The sequence below is a fragment of the Rattus norvegicus genome, chromosome 1, assembly GCF_036323735.1.
Source record: "Rattus norvegicus strain BN/NHsdMcwi chromosome 1, GRCr8, whole genome shotgun sequence".
Lineage (NCBI taxonomy): Eukaryota > Metazoa > Chordata > Mammalia > Rodentia > Muridae > Rattus > Rattus norvegicus.
Genome location: NC_086019.1, coordinates 71869697 through 71887400, shown reverse-complemented (window position 1 = coordinate 71887400; position 17704 = coordinate 71869697). Strand labels below are relative to the sequence as shown.

Below are 17704 nucleotides of genomic sequence, written 5' to 3'. Positions count from 1 at the left end.
GTCCAAACTATTTCACAAAATAGAAACAGAAGGAACACTACCAAATTTGTTCTATGAAGCAACAATTATACTTATAACTAAACCACAAAATGACTCAAAAAGGAAAGAAATCTTCAGACCAATTTCCCCTATACATATCAATTCCAAAAAACTCAATAAAATTCTCACAAACAGAATCAAAGAACACATCAAAAGGGTCATCAATCATGATCAGGTAGGCTTCACCCAAGTTATGCAAGGATGGTTCAATATTCAAAAATCCATAAATATAATCCACTACATAAATAAACTCAAAGAATAAAAGATATATGACCATCTCAGTAGATACTGAGAAAGCATTTGACAGAATTCAATACCCCTTTATGATAAAAGTCTTGGAAAGATCAGGAATTCAAGGCCCACACCTAAAGCTTTTAAAAGCAATATAGAGCAAACCAATACCCAATATCAAGCTAAATGGAGAAAAACTTGAAATAATCCCACTAAAATCAGGGACTGGACATTGCTGCCCACTCTTCTCCTTACCTACTCAATATACTACCTGAACCCTACCCAGAAAAATTAGACAAAATAGTAGGAGAAATGTCACAAATTGGAAAAGAATAAGTCAAAATATCACTATCTGCAGATGATATGATAGTATACTTAAATGACTCCAAAAATTACACCATAAAACTACTACAGCTAATAAACAACTTCAACAAAGTGGCTGGATATAAAATTAACTCAAAATTAGGAAAATGGCACCTTTCATGATAGTCAAAAATATCATAAAATACCTCGGTGTGACTAAAACCAAGCAAGTGAAAAGTCTGTATGACAAATATTTCAAGTCTTTGAAGAAAAAAACTGAAGAAGTTCTCAGAAGATGGAAAGATGTCACATGCTCATGGATTGGCAAGATTAATATAGTAAAAATAGTCATCTTGCTGAAAGCAACCTATATATCAATGCAATCCCATCCAAAGAGAAATTTGCAAATTTCTTTTGGAAGAACAGAAAACACACAATAGCAAAAACTATCCTCAACATTAAGAGAACTTCTGAGGGGACCACCATCCCTATCTTCCAGCTATATTAAAGATTGATAGTGATAAAACCTGTATGTTGTTGGTAATGAGAATGGTAGGTAGATCAATTGAAGATACAGTAATGAACTCACAAATCTATGGCCACTTGATCTTTGACAAGGAATCTAAAATCATCAGTGGTAATAAGACAGCATTTTCACTAAACTGTGCTGGTTCAACTGGTGGTAAGCATGTAGAAGAATGTAGATCGAACCATTCATTTCCAATGTAATCCCTTTTGCTCCTTTTCCTATACCTCTTTCATGTTCCCCTGCTTCTATGGATCTGCTAGACCCCAAATGATACAGATAAGGATGGTGGCAGCTAACCACTGGACAGAACAAGGGGACCCTAATGGAGGAGAAAAGAGTGAAGGAGCTGAAGGGGTTTGCAACTCTATAGGAAGAACAAAAATATCAACCAAACAGACCCCACGAGAATTCCCATGGTCTATAATTCCAAGCAATGAGTACACCTGGAAGGACCCATGGATCCAGTCACATATGTAGCAGAGGATGTTATTGTCTAGCATCAGTAGGAGGAAAAGCCGTTAGTCCTGCAAAATCAAATCATTCATTTTACCTTGCAAAAAGCTCAAGTCTAACTGGATCAAGGGCCTACACATAAAACCAGATGCACTGAAACTAATAGAATAGAAAGTAGAGAAAGCCCTGAACACATAGTCACAGTGGAGAATTTTCTAAACAGATCACCAATGACTTATGTTCTATGTTCCAAAATCCAAAGATGGGATCTCATAAAATCACAAAGCTTGTGTAAGTCAAAGGATACTTTCATTAGGACAAAACAGCAACCAACAGACTGGGAAAAACATCTTTACCAATCTTACATGAGATAGAGGGTTAATATCCAATATATAAAGAACTCAAGAATTTGGATTTGAAAGAATCAAATAATCCTATTAAAAATGAGGTATACAAATAAACAAAATTTCTCAACTGAGGAATATTAAATGGTATAGAAACACCTAAAGAAATTTTCAACACAGTCATCATGGAAAAGCAAATTAAAACAACCCTGTGATTCTACCTCACACCAGTCAAAATTGCTAAGATCAAAATTTCAAGTTATAGCAGATTCTGGCAAGGATGTAGAGGAAGAGGATCACTCCCCCATTGTTGGTCAATTTGCAAGCTGGTACAACTTCTATGGAAATCAGTCCAGGGTTTCCTTAGAAAATTTGACATATATATAGCTGAGGAGCCAGCTATACTATCCCTGGCCATATACCTGAATCATGTTCCAACATATAACAAGGACACATGCTCCACTATGTTCATAGCAGCCTTATTGTTTATAGCCAGATGATGTTAAGAGCCCAGATGTTCTTCTACAGAGGATGGATACAGAAAATGTGGTACATTTACACAACAGAATATTATACAGCTATTATAAACAATGACTTCATGAAATTCTTTGTCAAGTGGATAGAACTAGGAAATATCATCCTGAGTGAGGAAACCCAATCACAAAATAACATACATGCTATGTACTCACTGATAAACAGATGTTAGTCCAAAAGCTCAGAATAAGCAAGAAAAAATTCACAAACCACATGGAGCTCAAGAGGAAGGAAGACTAAAGTGTGGATGCTTCAGATCTTCTTACAAGCAAGAAGAAAAATGCTCACAGGAGAAAATATGGAGACAAAGGTTGGAGCAGAGACTGAAGGTAAGGCCATCCAGTGACTGCCCAACTAGGGGATCCATCTCATATACAGTCACCAAAGCCAAACAATATTGCTGATGCCAAGAAGGGCATGCTGACAGGAGCCTGTTATACCTGTCTCCTGAGAGGCTCTGCCAGAGCGTGACAAATACAGAGGTGGATGCTCATGGCGAACCATTGTACTGAGAATGGGGTCCCCAATTGAGGAAGTAGAGAAAGGACTGAAGGAGCTGAAGGAGTTTGAAATCACATAGGAAGAGCAACAATATTAACTACCTAGAAACACCAAACCACCCCTGCTCCCATGGACTAATCCACAAACTAAAGAGTACACAGGCGGTGATCTATGTCTCCAGGTTCATATGGCCTTGTTGGGAATCAATGGGAGGAGAGGCTCTTGTTCCTTTCAAGACTTGATGCCCCAGTGTAGGGGAATGTCAGGGTGGTTAGGTGGGTGGGAGTGGCTGTGTGTGAGGGACTAGTTGGGTGGTAGAAGGGGCACCCTCATAGAAGCAGGGGGAGGCAGGATGGGATAGCATATTTCTGAAGTAGAAACCAGGAAAGGGGATAACATTTAAAATGTAATTTAAAATATATCCTGTAAAAGAAAAAAAAGACACATTACACTAAAAAAAACCTTGGTCTCATTTCTGATTTTAATGAAATTTATAAAATTCTCAAATCCATGTAGTACAACCTCATCAGTAGGTTTGACATAGACAACATCATTATTGCAACGTGTGTTCTACATTGTCATATATTTGATTTTTAAATTTTGAAATGATGCTAGACTGAATTAAGAGCATGCTGTTGGATAATTTGTTTTATCTTTTAGTTTATTTGTGGTATATTTTAAACTTAACTGTTGTGCTTATGATGAACCACACGTGCATTTTTGAAATGAAGTCATTTTGGCACAGGGACCGATATTTTAGATGTGTGACTGACTTTTATTGGTTGATATTTAGTCAAGAATTATTTTAGGCATGTCCTTAATGATCAATGAGATCTAATTAGTTTTTTTCTGTTCTATTATGTTGTTCCCCTCCCATTTTTATAGCTGTGCTCTGTTGATGTATATAACAGAGTTTTTTTTGCATACATCCCCCTAGGGAGGGCATAAAGGGACATCTATTTTCTGTTGTTGTTGTTGTTGTTAATCATTTTATTTGTTTATAGTTTAAATGTTATGACCCTTCCTGGTCTGGTCTCCCCTTTACAAACGCTGCTCCACAACCACCTCTACTTTCCCTCTAAGAGAGTTTCCTCCATCTGCACTCCCACTGCCACCTTAACCCTCTAACATCTCCATTCTCTATGGCATCGATCCTCCACAGGACACGGGATTAAAATATAAATTTTTAATAAACCAATAAGTCTACCAGTGGCCATATTGATGTGAATTGCCTGTGCTGTTATCTGTAGTCTTGGTGCAGTTTAGTCATTACTATTACCAAGGTACATATCTGGGTCTATAGTCCTATGGCACCCAGAGTCATTGCTAATACCTGTTTTTTTTTGTTTGTTTTTTTGTTTTGTTTTGTTTTGTTTTCGCTAATGTCTCTACAGGTATATGTGGTCACTGATGTCACAATATATATGTGGAGTTTTGAGCTTCTACAGCCAATGCAGTCTTTATTTATGTCCATGAACTATGTGTGATACCACCAAAGAACATGTGGATGCCCTAAGGCTGGGTTGTTACCTTATCTCATGCTATGGTACATGGGATCTACTATTGCCTAGAGCCACATTGAACTGATTTAACTTCATTGTCATAGAGGCAAGGGAGATGTCAGAATCCATGGTGCTCTGGATGGCTCTGTCTGGTCTATGGTCTTACTGTATCAGTGTCTATGTTGATTTCTGTGGAACATGTTATTACTAAAGATTTGGGAATTTTCATGGTCTGGACTGCAGCATGGAACCACGTACATGGGCTGTGCTGACTCTGAGGACATTGTCCATGTCTGTGTCCCTGCTGCATATAAGACCCAGGATTTTTGTCTCTTATAACACTATAAACCTTGTACATCTTTGTTCCTGATACTCTAACAGTTCTAGGAAACTACTTTTGCTGTGATTTGAAGCATTGTAAATTCATAGATGCAAAGGAAAGGTTTATGTAACAACTCGTACTGACATCTTCACCTCTTCCCTTCTACCACCATCCAAGAAAGAGAAGCAGGTTAAAGAGGAAGGAAAAAAACTCTTAAAATATATGGAAAATAAACTGATATTTCTTGAGGGCTTCCAGAGGGACTTAGGGAAAGAACAACTAAGTTCTGTTTTTAGGAAAGGAACTGAGAGTTTTGTCATGCTTCATTGAGTACATAAATAAAAAAAGTGGTCTTCTTCAATTTAATTTTTGAGGGGTGCTGTCATGGAGAGGCAAACATGGAAGAACTGGGAACTAAGTATGAACAGGATGAATTATGTTAAATTCCAAATTAATCCATAAATTATTTTGTTAAAATTAAACCATACATTGTTTGTGGTGTTTGAATAGAGAAGATTACCACTAACACTCTATTACTAAAATAATTAATTATTGTTCAGTTGTTGTTACTTTAATATTTGGTACATTTTATAAGTTGTTCTGTCAAGCATTAGAAAGTTGTTTATATGTTGTTTTGACCCTTGTGCTTATCTTACTTTTATACATGATACAGTTCTTTTAAAGTCCTTCATAGTGCTCATTTATAAGTTATGGCTTATTGTAATTGTATTCATACTGAAGATTTTTCATCTCCTTTTATTATAAGGAATGAACCCACTTGATATAATAATGGGATACAAAATTATATTTCTGAATTTTTGAAAGACAAAATTATTATTCTCTCCATTTAAGAATGTCCATGGTCTCTGAAAATCTCCAAAACTAAAAAAAAAAAATGCTAAGTAAAAAGATAGCAATATTCCCCTGAGATGATGAAATAGAATAGACACAGTGGTTGAAGTGGTTGTGCACTGAAAGGTCAGGGATGAGGATCAGAACAGAAGGGAATGATAGAGGGAGTATAGAGTACAGAATATTTGGAGACACTATTAATAAGGGCGGCATGTCTAAGTCAAATTAGAAAGCTAAGGCTATAGAAACTCTCTGAAATCTACGAGGGTGACTTAAGCTAAGTCTCCTAGCAAAGAGGGATAGAGGGCCTGAAATGTCCATCTCAGAGAACCAGTAATTTTCCAGGGTAAGGATTGAGGCAACATATCATCCACAAAACATTTCATCTACACTTTATTCTGCCTAAAATGTGTGGGAGTAGAGATGGAGCAGAGGCATTGTATGATGGCATAGAAACAAATGCCTGATCCATCTGGAGAGATAACCCATGAGAGAAAGCTTACCTCTGATGCTGGCAATAATATTCTTTTATACTTGAAGGCAAGAGCCTAACATATCCATAATGAGAGAGGCATCACTCAGTAACTAAAAGAAGCTGATGCATTGATCCACACCTAAACAAAAGGTTGAACTTGGAGAATCCTAACAAAATGGGGGAAGAAGGAATGTAGGAACAAGAGAGGTCAAGGAGACCACAAGAATACTTACAAAATCAACCAATCTTACACCATAATGACTCACAGAAACTTAACAAACTACAAGGAATGTTGCTTTAAGATTTAAATAAAGTTCTGTCTTTTGCCCAGCACTAGATCTGACAGCATAGTGTACCAAGATATCTGGTATATATCTTTATCTCTGTCAGCAAAGTGTCTCACCCACTTTGCTCTATCCCATATCACATGGCAGATGGTTACTTTCTGAGTCTGGCAACAATCTCCCTACTTGCCTTGTTCCCAAGCCAGCTTGCTACCATGCCCGGCATAGATAACCCAATTCTATGGTTGCCCATTGTCTCCAGCCACTGCAAACTTTCTTCAATTCAATTAAATTGCCACATGAAAGAACACACAACACAATAACCTCCAATCCAATTGATAAGATATAATTGCCCACCTAGACATACAAAGCTCTGTACACATCCATCCATTGAGAATATTCCTAAAAACCTGTAAATGTGCAGAGAGAAATTTTAACAATTGCATCCATGTTCTCTTGGCTACCTACTCTCTGGTTCCAGTCTCTCCATCCTTTCCAAAAGTCTTCTCCTGCACATCCTTCCATCTCATCCAATGACAGGACTAGTTCTATCTTGTAACTGCCTTAACCTGCATAATGACCTCATCCTATACACAAATAATGCACGGGACTGATTTAGGCATTCTAAACATTTTTAACCATGGTACAGCTTGGTCTTTATGTTGCACTCCTAAGAGCAATACCAATTTTGCTGTCTTGGTCTTTTGCCTTTCTTTGGGATACTTTACCCCTTCTGGGCTGCCTCCCCTGAAACCAATAAGGCAATATAAATCTGGGCCTAGTTGTTTTGCAGCATATTAGGCAAAGCACGTTGATTTCCAGGAGGAGAGGGGAGAGCAGGGTAGATGGCTTCTCTTTTCTGAAAAAGGAAGAAGTAGGGGATGGGAAAGAAGGGAAGGATAGGAGAAAGACTAGAAGCAGAGGACCATGTGTAAATGGTTATTATTATGTAAAGTGAATAGGTGAATGTGAGAATTAACTACATTTGACAATGATTGAGGCTAGTAGAACCTTTTACCAGAGCAAGACTTGCTATGAAGAGGGGTTCTCTCCTGCAGCTTTCATATCTGCTCCTTGTTCCACAATAAACTTTACCAAAAATTGGTGAAGCACTATTTCATTTCAAAAGCTGAGTATTTCCTATTTCAAAGTTGCTATTGATATGCTTCTAACTAGACAGGTTTCTACCCTTCCCACATTATTTTAGCTATATGCAGCTGCAATTTCATGGATATACTTTTGATACATAGAGTGTGTTCTTCTTGGCTTGTTCCCATTCATTTTAAATTTGACCTTTAATCATACTTTGTTGTTCACCTATGAGTTTCATTTTTACCTTGTTGTATGATTTGTCATAGTTAGAGTTGTCTACTGTTCATGTCTTTTTTTTCATGTCTTGCCATCCTGTCCTCACTTTGGAGCATGACTTCTGGAAGACGATTCACTGAGGTATTTATTTGGTTTATTTGGTTTTTCCATATACATATACATACATATAAATATAAAAATTTCTTTATTTTATAATTTTACAGAATACCTATGCCATTTCTGAACTCAGTGTCTCATAATATTATAGTTTGACACTATCATAGCATTCTACTAGAGGTGATTATTTCCCTCTGATTTTTTAAACCATTTTTTAACCATTCTTTTATTTATTGTTTAGTTCCTCATTGAACCTATATCCACTTAAATTTATGATTCTGATCTTGGGAATATTAACATGATGTCTTCACATTTTTATTTATTAGATTTAATAATGTATTTAAAGTATATATGAGTAGAACACTGTTTTCATTTTTAAAAAATATATATTCTACCAGTGAATATGTTTATAAGGCTCATGTGTGGTATGGTTAGAACACATGTGATATTTCAATGCTACACTCCAAATGGATACTCAGTTCTGTAACTTCATTTTCAGCTCCTATGTTTTTTCCCTAACAGTGGAACTGAGGAAAGAATAATGACTTTAAATTTCATACTGTCAGAGCAACATGAGTTATTACTTCAAATAAAATAGGGCAGTTTGAATATGACACAACCAAACTAAACACAACAGAATTCTTACCTGTACTATACCTAGCATGCATATGAGCCATTTAATTTTCAAATTTCCTTCAAAGCAAGTTTTTATTACTAATAATTTCTCTTCATATAGAGAAGGCAACTAGGCACAGACACCTCTATTTGAAAGACTTATGCAGGAATGAACAAGACCAGACAAGTTTACTTCAGTGAGCATCCATATTTAAAACTTATGATTCAGGCCTGGACATATGTTCAAATTCTCAAAAAAATTATTACTCAGGGAAAGAACCCATGTTTGATTTCCAGTAACCCTGAATGGCATGAAGCTCTTGAAAATGGCCTGAGATTTGAATAACTCTTCATCTATCCATATGCACTGCACATATAGGTGTTTCAAAGATATATCTATATCTATATCTATATCTATATCTATATCTATATCTATATATGTATATACATATATATACATATATACATATGTATATATACATATATATACATATATATACATATATATACATATATATACATATATACATATATACACATATATACATATATATACATATATATACATATATATACATATATATACATATATATACATATATACATATATATACATATATATACATATATATATATGCAGACAAATCACCCATACCAAAATAATAATGAAACAGAAAAACCCCACAAATTCTAGTTCAGGGAGTATCTAAATTTCTTACAAAATGTTAATGTATGGTTAGCTAGTGTTGTTGGAAATTTAAGACTAGTTATTAAACAGGCTTAAAAATTACATAAAAGTCGTCGATATGGTTATGATGAACTTAGTTTGTCCTTGCAAAGAACTGGAGTATTTAAACATCGTTTTACAGAGTTTATCATAAGACTGGACATCACTGGAAAAGAAGAAGTCAAAATACCACAATTTGCAGATGATAAGATAGTATATTTAAGTGATCCCAAAAGCTCCACCAGAGAACTACTAAAGCTGATAAACAACTTCAGCAAAGTGGCTGGGTATAAAATTAACTCAAATAAATCAGTAGCCTTCCTCTACACAAAAGAGAAACAAGCCAAGAAAGAAATTAGGGAAACAACATAATAGACCCAAATAATATAATGTAACTCGGTGTGACTTTAACCAAGCAAATAAAAGATCTGTACAATAAGAACTTCAAGACTCTGAAGAAAGAAATTGAAGAAGACCTCAGAAGATGGGAAGATCTCCCATGCTCATGGATTGGCAGGCTTAATATAGTAAAAATGGCCATTTTACCAAAAGCGATCTACAGATCCAATGCAATCCCCATCAAAATACCGATCCATTTCTTCAAAGAGTTAGACAGAACAATTTGCAAATTCATCTGGAATAACAAAAAACCCAGGATGGTTAAAACTATCCTCAACAATAAAAGGACTTCAGGGGGAATCACTATCCCTGAACTCAAGCAGTATTACAGAGCAATAGTGATAAAAACTGCATAGTATTGGTACCGAGACAGACAGATAGACCAATGGAACAGAATTGAAGATCCAGAAATGAAACCACACACATGGGCACTTGATTTTTGACAAAGGAACCAAAACCATCCAAATGAAAAAAGATAGCATTTTCAGCAAATGGTGCTGGTTCAACTGGAGGACAACATGTAGAAGAATGCAGATCGATCCATGCTTATCACCCTGTACAAAGCTTAAGTCCAAGTGGATCAAGGACCTCCACATCAAACCAGATACACTCAAACTAATAGAAGAAAAACTAGGTCAGCATCTTGAACACATGGGCACTGGAAAAAATTTCCTGAACAAAACACCAATGGCTTATGCTCTAAGATCAAGAATCAAAAAATGGAATCTCATAAAAATGCAATGTTTCTGTAAGGCAAAGGACACTGTGGTTAGGACAAAAAGGCAACCAACAGATTGGGAAAAGATCTTTACCAATCCTGCAAGAGATAGAGGGCTTATGTCCAAAATACACAAAGAACTCAAGAAGTTAGACCGCAGGGAGACAAATAACCCTATTAAAAATGGAGTTCACAGCTAAACAAAGAATTCACAGCTGAGGAATGCCAAATGGCTGAGAAACACCTAAAGAAATGTTCAACATCTTTAGTCATAAGGGAAATGCAAATCAAAACAACCCTGATATTTCACCTCACACCAGTGAAAATGGCTAAGATCAAAAACTCAGGTGACAGCAGATGCTGGCGAGGATATGGAGAAAGAGGAACACTCCTCCATTGTTGGTGGGATTGCAGACTGGTACAACCATTCTAGAAATCAGTCTGGAGGTTCCTCCGAAAATTGGACATTGAACTACCTGAGGATCCAGCTACAAGTCTCTTGGGCATATACCCAAAAGATGCCCCAACATATAAAAAGACACATGCTCCACTATGTTCATATCAGCCTTATATATAATAACCAGAAGCTGGAAACAACCCAGATGCCCTTCAACAGAGGAATGGATACAGAAAATGTGGTACATCTACACAATGGAATATTACTCAGCTATCAAAAACAATGCCTTTATGAAATTCGTAGGCAAATGGTTGGAACTGGAAAATATCATCCTGAGTGAGATAGCCCAATCACAGAAAAATACACATGATATGCACTCATTAGTAAGTGGCTATTATCCCAAATGCTTGAATTACCCTAGATCCATAGAACACATGAAACACAAGACAGATGATCAAAATGTGAATGCTTCACTCCTTCTTTAAAAGGGGAACAAGAATACCCTTGGCAGGGAATAGAGAGGCAAAGATTAAAACAGAGACAGAAGGAACACCCATTCAGAGTCTGCCCCTCATGTGCCCCATACATATACAGCCACCCAGTTAGACAAGATGGATGAAGCAAAGAAGTGGAGGCCGACAGGAGCCGGATGTAGATCTCTCCTGAGAGACACAGCCAGAATACAGCAAATACAGAGGGAAATGCCAGCAGCCAACCACTGATCTGAGAACAGGACCCCCGTTAAAGGAATCAGACAAAGAACTGGAAGAGCTTGAAGGGGCTTGAGACCCCATATGAACAACAATGACAAGCAACCAGAGCTTCCAGGGACTAAGCCACTACCTAAAGACTATACATGGACTGACTGTGGATTCTGACCTCATAGGTAGCAATGAATATCCTAGTAAGAGCACCAGTGGAAGGGGAAGCCCTGGGTCCTGCTAAGACTGAACCCCCAGTGAACGTGATTGTTGGGGGGGAGGGCGGCAATGGGGGGATGATGGGGAGGGGAACACCCATAAAGAAGGGGAGGGGGAGGGGTTAGGGGGATGTTGGCCAGGAAACCAGGAAAAGGAATAACACTCGAAATGTAAATAAGAAATACTCAAGTTAATAAAAAAATAAATAAAAAAAAGAAAGATTCGTCATGGAAAACAAAAGGTTTATAATTTTCCAAACAACTCAGGGTAGTGTGGGTTGTTATTTATATGCACTTGAGGACAGGCACAAGCTAAGACAAGGTCTGTGATTGGGCAATGAAAAATAAAGGCAGGGGCATCGTTTTTGAAAGGCAGAAGAGTGAGGAGAAAAAGGAGAAGAAATAAAGAGGGGGAGGAGAAGAATGAACCAGCCCCGTGTGGAATTAATAGCCACAGGTAGTTATGAATATCTTATAAGGGATGGATTATTACAAGACAATTTGTCGTGTCTGGGTGGGCAGTTTATATCAGTATCAATTGGCTGAGTTTGTTGTGTGGACATTTTGTGGGGCGAGAATTTACTAATATAAAATCTTATTGATAAAAAAAAGAGAACAAACTAACAATCAGTTTGAATTGATTTGATATCACATGTACTCAATTTTTACATCCTGTACTAATAGCTGGAAATCAGAAATTATGTAGTGATTGTGTAAAATTTGGTGACAATATCAAATAGAGAAGTTGAAAGGAATTTTCTATAATTTATCATAAATGTTGATAGCAACCACATATTTTTATTGGTCGATAAACAATGATATTGTTTTCTGGCTCAGCTGGATAATTGGAGTGAGTGACTTAATCCCTTGTAAAACCATTAAAGATTTTTGTAAAAAAAAAAAAAAAAGACTGGACATCACCCTGTAGTAGTAATAATTGGGACTAATAGAACATAATAGAATATTGCTCATTATAACGAAAATAATATCACACTGTTTTATAAAAGTTAAGTTAGCATTAAATGCAGGAAAATGTTTTTGATATCATACAAATATATTGTATGCATGTTGGAAATCCTCAATGAATTATTAAAAAGTTACCTAAAACATGAAAAACTAAACATGGTTTAAGATGGTAAAAATTAGTTTCTCACCATTTTTAAGGAAGGTTGGATGCACACATTTGTCAGTACAATTTAAATTAGTACAATTTCTGAACTTACCTGTGTACTTCCTTCTGCCCACTTGATTATATCTTCAGATAAACGTAGCTGTTGACCTTTTGGAAAATATGGACTAAACATTCCTATTTTAACTTTAAGTCCAAGGCTCTGTGGGAAATTCCAAATGTAGAAAATGTCATACTCTTCCTTCAGTTTGTTTCTTTGGTTCATATTCACTCTGTCTCCAACAGGATTAGTGAAGGGGGTCTTCCTCAAAAAGGAACACAGCTGAAAGACATGCAACACACTATAGAGTATACTTTCTTTGTTATAGCAAGAAAATATATTTTTGTTTCATTTTAAAGGCTACTTGATTGACAATATGCAGGTGAATTTTTTCAGTGAAATTAAAGAGATGTACTGTCCCACATGCGACTTTCCGCCGGCAAGAAGCACGCGAGACATAGAAATTCTTGCTATGAGTGATACTTTACTCCTATCTCATGGAGAAGCCCTTCGCGCCGGCCAGGCACGCCTATTTAACCCTCGCGCACGCATCCACACCTGATTGGTTGCTTACTCATGATCTCATCAGGCACGCCCCGGAATGGGCAAAGACCTGGCAGGAAGGCACTCTTGCACATGCGCACAGTTAACTACCTGAAAGGGGGGCCAGCTGGCGCAGCGAAGGCTGGCGCCATCTTGACTGACTTGGCCTTCCACGTGGGGCGCAGTGGAAGCCAGCGCCATCTAGTGGTCGCGCATGTTATTGCGGCCCTCTACAATGTACAAAGTGATAATGTTCTTGTTATTTTAGTTCTTTAAGAGGAGATTACCAATCAAGCATAAACATGCATATAGACAGCAAATATGTGTGTAATATGAAACATAAAGACACATGAAACAGACAGAGTTGTGTCCATGAGAGATACACAAATAGTAGAATCACACAGTTATTTACAAAAACATACACATATATGGCCAAACACAGATGTGAAAATACAGCTGCACACAGAGACAGAATATGCATCTAAATGTCAAACAGATACACAAAAACACATACTCGGGTATGCACACAGAGGGAAACACATGAACAAAGATATATTCATAGATAGATGTGGACATGTACTGACACCCACACAAAGTGACTCTAACACACACAAAATTTTATGATCTCACACACAGACAAAAGGAAAAAAATGAAAGAACATACACAAAAACACACAAAATGCACAGGTACATGCAGACATGTGTATGGATAATTATATAAAGGAATATAAATATTGATAAAATCCAGCATACAGAAAATAAATGGAAATAAACTTATGTTAACTGCCATAAATAGATAGATAGAAGGTAAAAAACTATAAACAATCCATCTCTCTGTATATCTTCATATATTTCTCTATATATCTTTCTGTATATCTCCCACTATATATATATCATCTATATCTAAATATAGGTATAGGTATAGATATTCACACAGACATAAAGATTCACAGAAAAATAAAAATATGCAATGAGAAATATACATTCACACACATGACCACAAAGGAATGCAATGAGTTGAATACTAGCACTATTTTATGTCTAGGTTCTCTCAGACACCAAGTGAGTCCACAAGCCTAGATTGTGAACATCATGTTTTGGGAACTCTAATTAAAGCCATCTCCTTCAGTGATAAGAACATATTTGAGAATTAATGAACAAGGATTAATCATTGAAAGGACTCTTGTGGATGGACTCTATATGGTTTTTGTATTAGCACATACATGATGATATTCAGGTAATTTGTAACAGATACAAAGCCTATAATAACACATTATGCCTTCAAATCCAATCTCTTAATATTACAGGTATATACCAATATCTAGATTTACTTTCTCAGTAAAAATTATTTGCATTTTGGAAATATTTTCTAGCACACTTGGATTTGGTATCTATTGGTCTCTTAAAACTATGGCATTTATAAAACTAAGTATCATGTAAGAGTAGAAACACTACCTTCTTGCATCTATAATTGTAATCTTTGACATTGTTTTTGGGCATGTTATTAAACTTTTGAGAAGTCATCTCATGGAGTGCATGGGCAAAAGCATATACAGCATTGTATATGTCATAACTCCATTCAATAAAGGCCATGTCAAAGTATGTATCATAAGCCATTCCATTGAGTGATTAGATGAACAGTTTTTCAGTGTCTTACACTTAGATGCTGAGACTTCACAGTTAAAGTTCATCCACTGCAGGTTTACCAGAAATTCATCTGAGTATTTGACAGGGTTCAATGTCTGAACAAATTTTTTAAAACCAGAAATCTCACCATGGTGTTGCCCCAAAGCAAAACTTCCATATAAGTCATCAAATGTGAAGTCTTCCTTACTATGAATGAGAGCCCACTTTGAGGTGGTAACCCATACCCTCTGTAGGCCTCGAGATTCCCACATTCTAAAACTCACAGCTAAAGTACTGTCTGTGTCACCATAAATGATAACAACATTTGTGGATGATGTCATGATTTGGTTGTAATACATTTCAGCTCTTGTCATGTATAAATGCATATTCACTGGGATCATGTTGATAAATGAAAAGCAGACTGAACTTTTTTCTATCTCTCTTCTCAAATAGGAGAGAAATTAGGTACCTTGATCATTGTCTGAGATGTCCAACCCTACCCAGTTCCAGCCGAAATGAATTATGAAGGAGACCAGAGCAAGGGCTAGAGATGTATCATCAGAGGCCATCTGATATAGATATGGAAATTTTTCATTATCCCTCAAGACAGGATGAAAGGGTCCATATGTAAGCTGAAGGAACTAGAACATAGGAAGGAGCATGAGACAAAATGAATTCTTAGTACTTGTAAACACGTTTTTCCTGCACAGTTCTAGAAATCTCAACTATCTATTATTTCCTCCCTCATTTTCATTTTATATAAGGGAAAGTGGAAGCTATGTCATGTCTCTGAAATATTACCCTTGATCTACATAGATTATCCCAAGCTTAGTAAGGTCATGCTGGCACAGATATATGATCTCATGATTGAATTCCTACCCTGAGTCCAATAATTGTATGTGTGCACACACCACTCACACACACACACACACACACACACACACACACACACACACGTTTGCTACTTACCCGCTGAGATATGAAGCTGTTTAGGATTGTATGAAGTTTAAGGGTTGATGTCCAATTTAGTCCTGTAAGTGCCATTGGACACTTGTTGAATTCCTTACAGCTATCATTAGGCAGAATATTGTGAGTTTGTAAACTCTTATGAATGACACCATTTAATTGGGATTCCCAATCACAAGTGTCTCTTGAAAATGCAAATATTAGAGACATATTTGGCAAAATATCAGGGTTCCTGTTGATTTCATATATAGAAAAAGCCAAAGCCAGAGCATACTTGAGGTTTTCAGAATGTGTTCTGTAAAAGGTTACAGTGTTTACAATTGTCAGATATTTAGAGAAATCATTTGCAGTCAACAAAAGGACAATCCTGCTCTAGATTGTTTTGTCCACATAAATATTGAAACAATCTGTATAATGTTGTTGAGATGAAAATAGAAGCTCAAAGTTTATAAAATCTTGAAATATTCATGAAAGGTCATTTCTCATAAATGAGATGTCATCACTATTACTAATAGCATCACTTTTCAATTAGTGCAATTGCATCGCTTAGAGTCCATAGCATACATTGTTTCTTTATTCTAAAGAGAGAATTAAAAAAAGAATAACCTGGACTTTGTAAGACCTTAAATGCAATGAATTTGTATAGATCAAAATATGAAGTTCACAGTGGACAGATCCCTTAGTTAAATTGTTGATGCTGCCTCAATACATAAATAGGGACGACATGGAGGAAATTTAAGAACGTAACTGAATATAATACACACACACACACACACACACACACACACACACACACACACACACACATATATATATATATATATATATATATATATATATATATATATAGAGAGAGAGAGAGAGAGAGAGAGAGAGAGAGAAAGCACTCCACAGCTAGGTATGTCTTGAACATTCATGGCCCCAGAACATGTACTGGAAACTGCACTCTGATGGAAGGAATATCAGCAGACTCTTTGGCCCTTTGCCGAAACACACTTAAGATAAGTCAAAGAAAATTTACAGGGACTCTTTCAGTAAGACACCATTGCCTACTATGTTGTGGAACCTGTCTAGGATAGAGATTTGTGAGGCAAATAAAGGTCCAGATTTGTTATATTTTTCAGCTTTCATTCCTGTAATTGTGAGGCTGATAGAAAGAAATATACTCTATGTAAATTTAAAGTGGTAATATAGCATTAAGTCTCTAATAGAATTTTGAATGCTTTTTTTGCAGTGTGAAAACAGTACAAATGTCTCAAAGTTTTGCTTTGCTCCTAATCCTCAGTTGTCTTCAGAAATATTCATGATGACTTTTACATGTGAGACACAAAAGCACTTACTGTGTATTGAAAATATGACTGAAATATTCTTTCTCCACAGGCCATTTTACTGATGCAATAAAGAAGGTACAACCTGTTCCCGGGTTTCTATCCTTGTGGTCATTCTGCTTCATTCTCCAAAAGCACCTGGGATGAAAAAGATCAGCCAGTAGAAGTGGAACGTTTAGGAATAATAAAAGTAAAATCATGATGAACATATTTTCTTGCTCTGAATCTAGGCAATATGGATAGAGAAGTGCCACACAGAGCAGCAAATCTAACAGGTACTAATATATCCCCATATACTATTATCACTGTTGCCAAGTTAGATGTTACATATGTATTCATGTTTCCTTTTTTAGAGGTGTTTCATCACCCCTGGAGGAATCATTGACACACTCTCCTGAGAAGCTTCATCTGATGTCCACTGTCCATATGATAAACTTGTTTGTAAAAAATAAAATATAAAATGAATATAAATATAGATGAAGATCATATTGCTAGATAAATGT

The 17704-nt window shown here is 36.3% G+C and overlaps 1 pseudogene; it reads right to left on the bottom strand.

Moving 5' to 3' along the window:
• Vmn2r116l-ps34 (vomeronasal 2, receptor 116 like, pseudogene 34) overlaps nt 1–17436 on the bottom strand; it is a 37971-nt pseudogene extending 20535 nt beyond the window's left edge.
• Between the last annotated feature and the right edge of the window lie 268 nt (nt 17437–17704).